This window comes from Manacus candei, unplaced genomic scaffold (genome assembly GCF_025592945.1).
Source record: "Manacus candei isolate 608988 ecotype Guabito, Panama unplaced genomic scaffold, ASM2559294v1 h1tg000142l, whole genome shotgun sequence".
Classification (NCBI taxonomy): Eukaryota; Metazoa; Chordata; class Aves; order Passeriformes; family Pipridae; genus Manacus; species Manacus candei.
Window position 1 is genome coordinate 114,915 of NW_026138190.1, and position 15,610 is coordinate 130,524.

Below are 15,610 nucleotides of genomic sequence, written 5' to 3' on the forward strand. Positions count from 1 at the left end.
GCATTTACCTACACATTGGACGAGGATTCTACTATGGTTCCTACCTATATAAAGAAACCTGAAACACAGGAGTTATTCTCCTCTTAACTCTAATAGCAACTGCCTTCATAGGATATGTCCTCCCGTGAGGCCAAATATCATTCTGAGGCGCTACAGTAATTACTAACCTATTCTCAGCAATTCCTTACATTGGCCAAACACTTGTAGAATGAGCTTGAGGAGGATTCTCAGTTGACAACCCTACACTTACCCGGTTCTTTGCCCTCCACTTCCTCCTCCCATTCTTAATTGCAGGTCTCACCCTCATCCACTTAACTTTCTTACACGAAACAGGCTCAAACAACCCCCTAGGTATTTATTCAGACTGCGACAAAATCCCATTTCACCCCTATTTCTCAATAAAAGATATTCTAGGCCTTTTGTTCCTCCTCATTCCTCTAATAACACTTGCCATATTCTCACCCAACCTCTTAGGAGATCCAGAAAATTTTACACCTGCAAACCCGTTAGTAACACCTCCCCACATTAAACCTGAGTGGTACTTCCTATTTGCATATGCCATCCTACGATCAATCCCCAACAAATTAGGAGGAGTCCTAGCCCTAGCCGCCTCCGTCTTAATTCTATTTCTAGCCCCATTCCTCCACATGTCAAAGCAACGAACTATAACCTTCCGACCTCTCTCCCAACTTCTATTCTGAATCCTAGTAACAAATCTTTTAATCCTTACATGAATCGGTAGCCAACCAGTCGAACATCCATTTATTATCATCGGACAACTCGCCTCAACTACCTACTTCACAATCATTCTCATCTTATTCCCCATTACTAGTCTCCTAGAAAATAAGATACTCAACCTCTAACCACTCTAATAGTTTATAAAAAACGTTGGTCTTGTAAACCAAAGACTGAAGGCCGCTCCCTTCTTAGAGTTTTCCAAAAAATATCCAAGTACCCCCCAATTTTCCAATCAACACGTACATCAAGGGGAGGGGGCCCCCCCTCCCCCCATACCCTACGGTATGTATTACTTTGCATAGCATCCTCCACCACATTAGACATAACATGCATGTAGGAAAATCTGACATACTATTATTGCAAAAACCATCCAAATTTCCATACTATCTCCCATACAATCCAAAACTTGTCATTCACAGATCTAGGCACATTCCCACACAAGGACATAACATGTCATGTTCTAGGAATAATCCTGCCAAACGAACTAAAACCTAAAACCGCTAATTTTCGCATAAAATCCTTCTCAATACGAGGAACGTCACAGAACCTAAAATCCATGGTCCATGGACCACTCACCACTTAACCTTGCTCTATGTACCAACCAAGAAGTGCTGGGTTATTTATTAGTCGTACTCCTCACGAGAAACCAGCAACCCGGAGTTAGTAATATTTATCATGTCCAGCTTCAGGTGTATTCTTTCCCTTTCCACCAATAACCCACTCTCATAACTTGCTCTTTGTAGCCTCTGGTTCCTCGGTCAGGGCCATAACTTGCTTAATTTTCCTAAACTTGCGCTCCGTTACTAATGGTTGGGGATGCTCGGCCAACCTGAACCTCGTGATCGCGGCATTTTCTCTCTTCTAAACTTTTGGGGGTTTTTTTTGGGTTAGAACTCAATAAGTTAGAGTGCTCCACCAGGGGGCTCCCATATATGGTTGACATGTACCCCTTATGGTCGGCGAGTGGTTTTCTCACTTTCGCGTGAAAATTAATGATATGGTTTCAAGTGTTATTCGGTCTCATACTGTTGCACTGATGCACTGTCACGTGCTGTTGGCTTGGTTTTTCCATTACGTCTCTCATCAAGTTGCAATTTAATTAATGCACGCCAGACATATTTTTTGTCGTCAATTTCACAAAAAATGACAAAAATTTTGTCATTTTTTGCAATGATCTAGGGACTTTCCCTCTATTCATCATTAATTTTTGTTTTTAAATTTTTTAACAAAAATTTCAAATTTTACAAACTTTCCATTCCCCTAATTTTCCAATTAAGACATTTGCATCATCAATTTGTTAAATTTTTTTAACACACTTTAATCTACCCCATCATTTCCTTTCATCATTCATTTGTTCATTTGTTTGTTTACACTTTAATCTACCCCAGCATTTCCTTTCATCATTCATTTCTTCATTTGTTTATTTACACTTTAATCTACCCCATCATTTCCTTTCATCATTCATTTGTTCATTTCTTTGTTTACACTTTAATCTACCCCATCATTTCCTTTCATCATTCATTTGTTCATTTCTTTGTTTACACTTTAATCTACCCCATCATTTCCTTTCATCATTCATTTCTTCATTTGTTTGTTTACACTTTAATCTACCCCATCATTTCCTTTCATCATTCACTTGTTCATTTGTTTGTTTACACTTTAATCTACCCCAACATTTCCTTTCATCATTCATTTGTTCATTTGTTTGTTTACACTTTAATCTACCCCATCATTTCCTTTCACCCTCTTACCTCCCCAGTTAATCGCCCCCACTACTCTAACTAATATTCCACCCACATACACCTTTAACAGTTGGTCCCAAACTTTTTTCCAACCCTTCAGAAAAAAAGGAATCGAACCTTTATCGCCAACTCCCAAAGCTGGCATTTTCATTAAACTATTCTCTGAACCACACCTCCTTAAACTGCCCGAATTGCCCCACGAGACAACCCTCGTACAAGTTCTAGCACAACAAACAACGTCAGCAACAGACTCCAGCCCGCAATTAAAAATTGTCCCACCCCCCAAGAATAAAACATAGCCGCTCCCTCAAAATCCAACCGAATAGATAAAACACCCTCACTATCCACTGTGTTTATCCCTAACCACTCTAACTCAGATAGCCCTATAATAAACACCCCACCCCCCAACACTAAAACTAACCCAGCACCATACCCAACAACCTGCCAGTCCCCTCAGGTCTCAGGAAATGGATCTGCTGCCAATGAAACCGAATACACAAAAACCACTAACATCCCACCTAAATATACCAGAAATAACACTAGTGATACAAAAGACACCCCCAAACTCATTAACCATCCACACCCTACAATAGACACCAACACTAACCCCACTACTGCATAGCATGGAGAAGGATTGGAAGCAACTGCTAGTCCTCCCAAAATAAAACTAACACTTAAAAATAGTATAAAGTACGTCATAACAATTCCTGCTTGGCCTCTATCCAAGACCTTTGGCCTGAAAAACCATCGTTGTAATTTCAACTACAAGAACATAAAACCTTAACAAACCCGCCCACAACACTACAATCCTGCCCCTTTCTACTCTTCTAACTTCTCAACAACACATTTTTGTTATCCACTAGAACTACTTCTCCAACCACTAAACAAATCCTAAATCAATAGCAACTATTACTACAACTAAAACAAGCCCCAATAATAATCACTATGCCTATAACAGCCTTAGTCCTTGTAGCTTACAATAAAGCATAACACTGAAGATGTTAAGACGGCTATTACACATACCCAAGGACAAAAAAGACTTAGGTCCTAACCTTACAGTTAGGTCTTGCCAAATATATACATGCAAGTATCCGCATCCCAGTGAAAATGCCCTCAGCACCTTAAAAAGACAGCAGGAGCAGGCATCAGGCACACCACTCCAATCGTAGCCCAAAACGCCTTGCCTAGCCACACCCCCACGGGTTTTCAGCAGTAATTAATATTAAGCAATAAGTGTAAACTTGACTTAGTTAAAGCAACTTACCAGGGTTGGTAAATCTTGTGCCAGCCACCGCGGTCACACAAGAAACCCAAATTAACTTTATACGGCATAAAGAGTGGTTTTTCATTATCACTTCAACTAAGACTGAAATGTAACCAAGCTGTTATAAGCACAAGATGCATCCAATACTCCCATAGAAATGATCTGAGCTTCATGATCAACAAAACTCCACGAAAGCCAGGACACAAACTGGGATTAGATACCCCACTATGCCTGGCCCTAAATCCCGATGCTTTCACCACTTAAGCATCCGCCTGAGAACTACGAGCACAAACGCTTAAAACTCTAAGGACTTGGCGGTGCTCCAAACCCACCTAGAGGAGCCTGTTCTATAACCGATAACCCATGATACACCCAACCATCCCTTGCCAAATCAGCCTATATACCGCCATCGTCAGCCCACCCCTAAACTGAGGGTTTAACAGTGGGCACAACAGCAACATCCCACTAATAAGACAGGTCAAGGTAAAGCTCATGAGATGGTAGAAATGGGCTACATTTTCTAGCATAGAATACCTCACGACAAGGAGTGTGAAATCACTCCTAAAAGGCAGATTTAGCAGTAAAGCAGGATAATAATGCCTCCTTTAAGCTGGCTCTGAAGCACGTACATACCGCCCGTCACCCTCCTCACAAGCTAGGATTAATTTTATTTATAATAAACCCCTAAGCTAGAGATGAGGCAAGTCGTAACAAGGGAAGTGTACCGGAAGGTGCACTTAGTCTACCAAGATGTAGCTATAACTAAAGCATTCAGCTTACACCTGAAAGATATCTGTTCCATATCAGATCGCCTTGAAGCCTAACTCTAGCTCTTCTACCAGATTACATAGAAACTAAGTTAATACTACCCATTAAATCAAAACATTCTCTCACTCAACCTAGTATAGGCCATAGAAAGGTAAACTCAAGACGCAATAGAGATCATGTACCGTAAGGGAAGAATGAAAGAGTAATGACAAACCAAGCAATAAATAGCAAAGACCAACCATTGTACCTTTTGCATCATGATTTAGCGAGAACTACCCAAGCAAAACACCAATTTAAACTTGCTTCCCCGAAACCCAAGCGAGCTACTTACGAGCAGCTATCTACTGAGCAAACCCGTCTCTGTTGCAAAAGAATGGGAAGACTCGTTAGTAGTGGTGAAAAGCCAATCAAGCTGGGTGATAGCTGGTTGCCTATGAAATGAATCTTAGTTCCCTCTTAATTCACCTCCCAGGACTACACTCAACCCACATGAAGCGAATTAAGGGCTATTTAAAGGAGGTACAGCTCCTTAAAAAAGAATACACTCTCCCCTAGCGGATAAATTTAATTACAGCTTAATTGTGGGTCTTCAAGCAGCCACCATTAAAGAATGCGTCAAAGCTCCTTACCTAAAAAAATCTAAACTTCCTCATGACTCCCTCTTCCCCAATAGGCCAACTTATATTAAATAAGAGAATTTATGCTAAAATAAGTAACTAGGGATCCCCTCTATGGCGCAAGCTTACATTACAACATTATTAACAATCCACAGGATATTTTTTAACCTTAACAAGACCTTATACCCAAAACTCTGTTAACCCACCTATGGAGTGCCCCCAAAGACGATTAAAATCTGTAAAAGGAACTAGGCAAATCCAAGGCCCGACTGTTTACCAAAAACATAGCCTTTAGCAAACCAAGTATTAAAGGTGAAGCCTGCCCAGTGACAATTCGTTCAACGGCCGCGGTATCCTAACCGTGCAAAGGTAGCGCAATCAATTGTCCCATAAATTGGGACTTTTATGAATGGTTTAACGAGGTCTTAGCTGTCTCCTACAGATAATCAGTGAAATTGATCTTCCCGTGCAAAAGCAGGAATAACCCCATAAGACAAGAAGATCCTGTGGAACTTTAAAATCTGCTACCACTCCCATAAACAATACTCACCCACAGGGCCTACTCCCCCGGGATTTTGCTGGTGTGCATTTTCTGGTTGGGGCGACCTTGGAGACAAACTTAACCTCCAAATATCAGACAATCCATCTTAACCAAGAACGTGCTAATAGTAACCAGTAACATTAATCAATATAATTGATTAATGAACCTAGCTACCCCAGGGATAACAGCGCAATCTCCTTCAAGAGCCCACATCGACAAGGAGGTTTACGACCTCGATGTTGGATCAGGACATCCTAGTGGTGCAACCGCTACCAAGGGTTCGTTTGTTCAACAATTAACAGTCCTACGTGATCTGAGTTCAGACCGGAGTAATCCAGGTCGGTTTCTATCTATGTTACAACTCCTTCTAGTACGAAAGGATCGAAGAAGTAAGGCCTATGCCACAAGCACGGCTTCGCACCCAGTAATGAACCCAACTAAATTACTAAGAGCTCCACCATAACCCCCTCCTAGAAAAGGACCACTAGCATGGCAGAGCTTGGCAAATGCAGAAGGCTTAAGCCCTTTACCCAGAGGTTCAAATCCTCTCCCTAGCTCCAACACAAACCACATGACAATTCACTTAACCCTCACTTACTTTATTATATCAATATCCTATGCTCTCTCCATCCTCATCGCCGTAGCATTTCTTACCCTAGTTGAACATAAGATTCTAAGTTATATGCAAGCCTGAAAAGGGCCTAATATTGTAGGACCATTTGGCCTCTTACAACCTATAGCAGATGGAGTAAAGCTATTCATTAAAGAACCAATTCGTCCATCAACTTCATCCCCTTACTTATTTATATCTACTCCTATCTTAGCCCTTCTCCTAGCAATTACAATCTGAACACCACTTCCCCTACCCTTTCCCCTTACTGACCTAAACTTTGGCATACTCTTCCTTCTAACTCTATCTAGCTTGGCAGTCTACTCAATTCTATGATCAGGGTGAGCCTCTAACTCAAAATATGCCTTAATCGGCGCCCTCCGAGCAGTCGCACAAACTATCTCTTACGAAGTTACCCTAGCCATTATTCTCCTATCCGTAATTATCCTTAGTGGTAACTACACCCTCAATACCCTAGCTACAACTCAAGAACCTCTCTACCTCATTTTCTCCTCCTGGCCCTTAGCAATAATATGATATATCTCCACTCTTGCCGAAACAAACCGCACTCCATTTGACCTGACAGAAGGAGAATCTGAACTAGTCTCAGGGTTCAACGTAGAATATGCTGCAGGGCCATTCGCCTTTTTTTTCTTGCCAAATCTCCCTCAAGAACTCATTCCCCCTACTTTAGCTACAAAAACCCTATAAGCCCGATTCAGTGCCCACCGCTGTCAGAATCTTTTGCTTTTTCTCTTGGGTCTCTGCCATTGCTGTTGCTGTTCTGTTGCGTGTCTGGCAGAATACCCACCGCCGTCCGGTATGTACTCTGCTTCTATAGAGCACTGGCCCTGCCCACTGGGTGGAGTCAAGAGGTGGAGTCCGTGTTGATTGTCCTGCGTCACTGGCTCCGTCTACTGGGCGGAGTCAGTGCTGATTGGTGTTACAACCCGCCCCAGGAAAAGGGGAGAGGGGGTAACTCAGGTTTTTATTAATAATTCCCTTGGGGTGGATTAAAGTGAAATGACACTAAATAATCGGTGTCTGAAAACATATACTGGCAAGGTTTATTTTAACAATTCTGTATCAACAGGCATGCTAGCAGTTTGGGAGTTGGGCTATCAGTTGGGAGGCATGGCTGAAAATAGGAAACAACAGTCCTAATTCCCAGGAAAGAAAGCCTGGAAGCTTTGGCTTTGTGGTGCAGTTGGTGGGCCACACTGGGCACTCCATGGGCAGGCAGCAAGAGTTTTCTGGATCTGGGAGTCAATCTGGGGGCCTCGGAGTGTTTGAGGGGAAGTTGGGAGTGTCTTGTGGGACCAGGATGGGATTTGAGGGCTCCTGGAGGGGCTGGGACGGGTGTATATGCGGGCATCGTCTAGTATTGATGGGGGTAATCAGTGAGCTGACTGTTTCATAATCATCCAAATTTTAACATACAATATGATTATTAGAATAAAAAGCAAAAAGGTAATATCAACAAAACAGTAACAGGGTGAAGCTCTTGGTTGAAGACTGGTTTCTTCTTTTTCTCCAGTGATTTTAATTCTTTTTCGTCTGGGTTTTAATCCCATCTTTGGCATTTTGCTGCCAACATTTTGTCCCCATATCCATTGGAAATTGTATTAACTGTTGATGAGAACAAAGTGGAATCCCAAGGTATGTGATATATTGATAGGATTTCACTGGTAGGCTTTTAATTTGTCCAGGTTTATCGCCATAATGCTTCTGCTCTTTAACCACTTGAATCAGAATGAATTGAGTTGTTTTCTGGGTCGGGTTCTCTTTTTGAGTCCAAGGTTTTTTAGTGGATTCAGTATCAGGCACAAAGGAAATTGAGGGAGGTAAAGAATAATCTTCCCTTTGTTCATTATCACAGGGATCACTCAGTCTATTTTCATTAATGTGAGGAAAGCTGGGAGACTCTAGAAACATCAGTTGAACTTCAAATTCTCCTTGTTTCTTTCTCTCCTGAGACTTAGAATCAGGGTTCTCTGTGGTTTCCCAAGTCTCAATGCCAGGGTAAGACACTGGTTTATGAAGTTGCCTGACCAAACCAGGAGCCTGTTTTTTTAGCAACAGTTTTCTCTCTACACTCTGGCGCAACAAGACTTTGAAGGTGGTCAACCTCAGTTTGAAGCAGCTCATTTTTAGCAACAAGTTTATCCGATTTTTCTCCTGTTTCCCTCTCAAAGGCTAACGATGACTTCAGTACCACATTTTCTGATTTCAAAACAGTAGATTCAACATCAGAAATCCATTCATGACTTCCCTGTCAGCACTCCATCCAAATGTCTGTGCTCTCACTTTGACCTGAGAGAAACCTCAGGCAGGTGGAAAAGGGCAGATAAAGAAAAAACAGATGGGTCCAGCAGAAGTGATGCTGCTTCTGTCAAAAGCAGAGCAGAGACCGAAAGCACTTTAGGAAGTTGCTTACAGAAGCACTTGTGCATTCCAAGTTACAGCTCAGGAGTCTCAGTGACTTGTCCAACATGAGAGTTTCTTTTCCATTTCTCAACCCCAGATTCCTCAGGAGTAGGAAACTGGAAACACTGACTGAGAAAAGCTCCATTCCTTCCTAATAATTGTGCTTTGCCCTTCCCATTTGACAGTGCTCTTGGAAATGTGCTGCTGTGATCTGGATCTGTGAGCAGCCCTGACCTCCCAGAGCACTCATCCAATGGCAGGAATACCCTACCTGGCTCCTGCTGGGGTTCTTGCCACCACGACCCAGTATGGGTCAATGGAATGGGGAGCAGGGCGGTGGGACCAGTAAGGACCAGTTAAGGGGGTTGGGGGCACTTCAGCATCTCCATCAAGGTCAGACCAGTACAGAGCAGCATAGACCAGTATAGATCGGTATAGACCAGTATAAACCAGTATGGACCAGTATAGACCAATATGGGTCACTGGAATGGGGAATGGGGCAGTGGGACTGATAAGGACCAGTTAAGGGGTTTGGGGGCACTTCAGCATCTCCATCAAGGTCAGACCATTATAGACCAGTATAGACCAGTGTAGACCAGTATAGACCAGTATAGACCAGTATAGACCAGTAAAAAACCAGTATGGACCAGTATGGACCAGTATGGACCAGAACAGGTCACTAGAACAGCGAGCAGGGTGGTGGGACCAGTAAGGACCAGTTAAGGGGGTTGGGGGCACTTCAGCATCTCCATCAAGGTCAGACCAGTACAGACTGGTACAAACCAGTATGGACCAGTATAGACCAGTATAAACCAGGGTAGAGCAGTATAAACCGATGTAAACCAGTACGGGTCACTGAAACAGGGAATGGGGTGGTGGGATCAGTAAGGACCAGTTAAGGGGGTTGGGGGCCCTTCATCATCTCAGTCAAGGTCAGACCAGTACAGACCAGTATAAACCAGTATAGACCAGTATGGACTGGTATAGACCGGTATAGACCAGTATAAACCAGTACAGACCGGTACGGGTCATTGGAATGGGGAATGGGGCAGTGGGACCAGTAAGGACCAGTTAAGGGGGTTGGGGGCACTTAAGCATCTCCATCAAGGTCAGACCAGTACAGACCAGTATAAACCAGGGTAGAGCAGTATAAACCAGTATAAACCAGTACGGGTCCCTGGAACACGGAATGGGGTGGTGGGACCAGTAAGAACCAGTTAAGGGGGTTGGGGGCACTTCAGCATCTCCATCAAGGTCAGGTCAGTATAAACCAGTATAGACCCATATAGACCAGTATGGGCCAGTATAAACCGGTATAAACCAGTATGGACCAGTACAGGTGACTGGAACGGGGAATGGGGCAGTGGGACCACTAAGGACCAGTTAAGGGGGTTGGGGGCACTTCAGCATCTCCGTCAACGTCAGACCAGTACAGACCAGTATAGACCAGTATAGATTAGTATAAACCAGTATGGACCAGTATAGACCAATATAAACCAGTACGGGTCACTGGAACACGGAATGGGGTGGTGGGACCAGTAAGGACCAGTTAAGGGGGTTGGGAGCACTTCAGCATCTCCATCAAGGTCAGAGCAGTACAGACCAGTATAAACCAGGATAGACCAGTATAAACCAGTATGGACCAGTACGGGTCACTGGAACGCGGAATGGGATGGTGGGACCAGTAAGGACCAGTTAAGGCAGAACTCAGCTGGGACTTAGTGGTTTGGGGGTGGGCGTGTCCCTTCTTTAGGTGGGCGTGGTCTCTCCCTGGTGGGCGTGTCCCATCCCAAGGTGGCCATAGCCTCTGCAAGTGGGCGTGTCTTTTGCATCCTCTCCCCCTCCCTGAACTGGGAGCTCAACTGGGATTTACTGGGTTTTGGGTGGGCGTGTCCCCTCCCAATGATGGACCCACTTTCAGCCCCTCCCCCCACCTTTAAGGGCACCCCCAAAGCCCCTCCCCCCCTTCCTGCACCTCCCCAACCCTCAGGGTCTCTCCTGTCCCTCCCCCACCCTCAGGGTCCCTTCCTTCCCCTCCCCCCAGTGAACCTGCTACCCCTCCCCCACTCTCAGGAGCCCTCCCTGCCCTTCCCCCACCTTCAGGGGCCCTCAGGACCCCTCCCCCAACCTCAGAGACTCTCCTGCCCCTCCACCACCCTCGGGGAACTTCCTACCCTTCCCCCACCCTCAGGGACCCTCAGGGCCCCTCCTTCACTTTCGGGGTCCCTCCTGCCCCTCCCCCACCCTCAGGGACCCGCCTACCCCTCCCCCACCCTCAGGGACGGTCCTGCCCTTCCCCCACCCTCAGGGAACCTCCTGCCCTTCCCCCATGCTCAAGGACCATCCTGCTCCATCCCCACCCTCAGTGTTCCCTCCTTCCCCTCCCCCCCCCACTGCGGGCCGTTACTGGTCCCTTACTGGTCTGTACTGGGAAGGGAGAGGGGAGGGGCTACCCCCTCGAGGCCCCTCCCCCCCCAGTGACGTCACCGGGTCCCAAAAATAGCCCCGGGGGCCCAAACTGGAGGGGGGACCTGGAGCTGCTCCCAGTGGGACCAGTTCAGGTACTGGGAGGGACTGGGAGGGAACTGGGAGGGACTGGGAAGGACTGGGAGGGGGCAGGGCTTCCCCCCCTCCCCCCCCTCCGCGTCCTTGGGGTGACCTTGGGGAGGGAGGGGGATGGGCCGCTCCCAGTGGCTCCCAGTAGCTCCCAGTAACCCCAGTAATGCCTCCGGTATCTCCAGCGATCCCCCCAGTAACCCCAGTAATTTTTCCCACTTTTTTTCCACATTTTCCCAGATTTTTCCTCATTTTCCCCCATTTTTCCCAGATTTTTCCCCATTTTTCTCAGATTTTTTTCCCCAGATTTCCAGATTTTCCCAGAATATTCCCCATTTTCCCCCCATTTTTTCCCTATTTTCCCAGATTCTTCCCATTTTTTCCCCTTCCCCCCCCATTTTTTCCACATTTTTCCCAGATTTTCTCCCATTTTCCCCAGAATTTCCCAGGGTTTTTCCCAATTTTCCCCCATTTTTCCAGTTTTTTCCCAATTTTTCCCCCATTTTCCCGGATTTTTTCTCCATTTCCCCCCATTTTCCCAGATTTTCCCCCATTTTTCCCACATTTTCCCAGATTTTCACACAGTTTTCCCCATTTTCCCCCTTTTTTCCTCATTTTTCCATATTTTCCCATATTTTCCCCCATTTTCCCCAGAGTTTCCCACATTTTCCCCCATTTTTCCCCATTTCCCCGGATTTTTCTCACATTTTCCCCAGAATTTTCTGCAATTTCCCCATTTTCCCACATTTTCCCAGATTTTTCACCATTTTCCTGATTTTACCCCCATTTTTCCCACATTTTCACAGATTTTTCTCCAGATTTCCCCCACATTTTTCCCCCATTTCCCCACATTTTCTTGGATTTTTGGGTCCCCAGTTTTCCAAATTTCCCCAGTGGGAAAAAATGAGGGGAAAAAACCAGGAATTTTGGGGAAAAAAGGGAAAAATTGGGGAAAAAAGTGGGAAATTTGGGGAAAATTGATAAAAATGGGGAAAAATGGGGGGAAATTTAGGAAAACTGGGGGAAAATCCGGGAAAATGTGGAAAAACGGGGGAAATTTTGGGAAAAAAGTAAGAAATTTGGGGAAAACGGGTGAAAAATCAGGAAAAATGGGGGATAATTGGGAAAAATTAGGGGAAATTTAGGAAAAACTTGGGGAAAAATGACGGAATTTGGGGAAAATGGGGAAATTTGGGAAAAATGGGGTGAATTGAGAAAAAAATGGGGGAATTTGGGTAAAATTGGATGAAAAATTGGGGAAAGTTGGGAAAAATGGGGGGAAATTTGTGGAAAATGGGAAAAAATGGGGGAAATTTGGGAACAATGGAAGGAATTTGGAAAAAAAATGGGGAAAAATTGAGAAAAATGGGGAAAAATGGGGGAAATGGGGGGAAAATTGGGGAAAGAGTGGGAAATTTGGGAGAAATGGATGACAAACTGGGAAAAATGAGGGGAAATTTGGGAAAAACTTGGGTGTCCCCACCAGGTTCAACCCCGCCATGGCCCCGATAGCCCCGGGATCAGGTGAGACCCCTACCCCATACCCTGACCCCTCCCCCTCCCCGAGGTCACTGCCCTGACCCCCCGAGTCCAGGCTGTCACCCCTCCCCCACCCCGTGGCCCCTCCCACACTTTATGGCCCCTTCCCCATTCTGTGGCCCCTACCCCATTCTGTAGCCCCTACCCCACTCTGTGACCCCTCTCCCACTTCATGGCCCCTCCCACACTCTCTGACCCCTCCCCCACTCTATGGTCCCTCATTCACTTTATGGCCCCTCCCCCACTCTCAGACCCTTCCCCCACTTTATGGCCCCTCCCCCACTCTGTGGCTCCTGCCCCACTCTGTGACCCCTCCCCCATTCTGTGACCCCTCTCCCACTCTGGGGCCCCTCCCCCACTTTACAGCCTCTCCCCCACTCTGTGACCCCTCCCCCACCGACAGCTTCTCCCTGCAGAGAGAACAGCCAACACACTATTTCACTTCTCACTTTAACAAAGCTCTTTTCTCCTTCAAGACCCTCAAAGGCGCCAAGGCCACATAGGAGGCCACACACAAACAGTACTCCTCTTCCCACTTGACTACACCTTCTCCCTCACTGTTCTACAGGGAACACCAGGAATCTGCTCGCAGAGGCCTCTCGTTTCCCATCAGTAGCTCAGCACAAGGAGCTAAAGGAGCTCAAGCCTTAGGCCACAAGAGCTGACAGCGAGGAAACTTTGGGAGCAAACTAATGCTGCTAACACGGACCCAGCTGAATCCAGCACACAATCACAGAATCCAAGAGTCCTTCAGCTTGGAAAAGACCTCCAAGCTCACTGAGTCTTGTGCAGCCTCTCCCCGACTGCCTGCAGGGACTGGATGATGCTTTGCACAAGCACCAAAAGGAATGTTGTGAAAGCCATGGCCTGCAGGAGGACACAGAGAAGGGTTTGGTTGGGGCTGGGAAGGACGGAGCTGGCGCTGGGGGAGCGGGGATGGAGCCTCGGGGATGTGGTGCAGCAAGGACAGGGGCCCAGGCAGCTGGCAGGCGGCAAGGCCTCACCCCCTGCCCCAGCAGCAGCACCGGGCCCTGCCCAAGGCGCTCCTGCCAGGGGCTGGACCCTGCAGGCAGGGGCAGAACCCACTCCCTGGGGCGGCCTTGCTGCCCCGGCCCTCGTCTGGCCCAGCCTCTCCCTGTGTGCGTGCTCCCCACAGCACAGGCTGCACTGGGCAGCATCCCCTGATGGGCCCTGCAGAGCTGCCCCACGGGGACACTTCCCTTTTATGTCACAGGTGCCACAGCCTGTCCCAGCCAGCCCTGCCCATTGTCCCCACCCCGGCTCAGTGACTCACAGTGGCCCCTGGCAACCAAAGAACCAAAGCCCCACACCCCCAGAGTGCAGTCCTACCCATGTGCAAGGGGCCCCCAAAGGGTTCCCTGCACAAAGCAGCCCCTCCAAACCCTTGTCAGATAGAAAACTGGGGGACGTGACCCTTGGATGCTTTTAGTACAGAGATACAAGCTTTTCTTGAATAATGGAGGGGGTCACTTTTTTATTATTAATATTTACAGTTATCCATTTGGGGACAGGATGTCCTACAGGCTAATGTAGTGTCACATTTGGAGTGAAAAGTACTTTTCAAAGAAACCCAGGGTGCATGGGTGATGCAGAGGAAGCTGCCAAGTCACCCAATGTGAAGCTCAACACTGCTTTGCACCAGCACTGCCCTTTCACACACATCTTTGGCAAAGACAAAGATGTCAGGGTTTAGTTTCTAAATCAGTAACACTTGACAAGACCTCTTTATGAACTGACAGCAAGAGAACTTAGGAGCAGCTTAGGGTTGGTAAGTGTAGGAGCCAAGAAGAGAAGGGCTGATGGGTATGTCATGAACACTGACAGCTGGATGGTCGTGGAGCTGACCAAGGACTGCCAGATACAAAAGACATCACCTGCTGGACTTGGCCCAAACACCAGCCCCCTCCTCTCCCTTCTCAACCACTCAACCACAGCCTGCACACACCCACACCTGCCAGGGCCAACGGGCTGTTTCTCTTCTCTTTTCTGCCTGGGGGCGAAGGAAGAAGGACAGGGGGGGCATTTGCCTTCGGGCCAGAGGGAAGGGGAAGGAGATCCCCCCAAATCCATCCCTGGCAGGATGGGGGCTGGAGGAGACATTGGGGGACCCCCAAGAATATTTTCGAGGGGAAGAAAGGATGGGGGCACCCACAGGGGGTTGGGGGGGGGAGGGACCCAGGAATCTCGTGGTGGGACACTGGGGAGTTCCCAGTAGTTTCTTGGGGGGGTGGACCCCCAGCAGTCCGGGGTGGAAAAACGGACGGAGGAATCCGCCGTAAAGGGTGGGTGACACCCAAAAGACTCTAGGAGGGGGTCGGGAGGGGCCCCGGAGTCCTGAAGAGTGTTTGGGGGTCCCCAGGAGGGAGTCTGGGGGTCTGAGGTGGTCCCAGGAGATTTTCAAGGGTTAAGGGGATGCACAGGAGATTTGGAGGAGGGGGGGGAAAGGCGGAGGGTCCCCAGGAATCTTGGGGGGGATCTGGGCGGTTCCCGAGAGTCTTGGGGAAGATTCGGAGGGGTCACCAGGAGCCCCCGGACCCCCTGAACTCACCCCACACCACCATGGCCTCGTTGGGGCCGCACGTGAAAAACATCGCGGCGGGGGGAGACCCTGGGACCGGGATCGATCGGGACCAATCGGGTTCAATCCCGATCCTTCCCTCCCCCGCCATCACCACCCCGCTCCCGGCAGCCCCCGCGGAAGTTTCGACGTTCTATCGGATGACTCACCGGCACAAGGACAGGGGCCCAGCAGAATTTGGCAATGACGTCATTCCAGCAGAGCCGTTC

At 47.4% G+C, this 15,610-nt stretch overlaps 1 long non-coding RNA gene across 1 annotated transcript in view; it reads left to right on the forward strand.

The window, feature by feature from the left end:
* Positions 1-4,532: 4,532 nt before the first annotated feature.
* LOC127462858 (uncharacterized) overlaps positions 4,533-15,610 on the forward strand; it is a 96,856-nt gene continuing 85,778 nt past the window's right edge. Inside the window, exon 1 of the long non-coding RNA XR_007900576.1 lies at positions 4,533-5,498. This is a non-coding gene — a long non-coding RNA (uncharacterized LOC127462858). The remainder of the gene's footprint in view (positions 5,499-15,610) is intronic.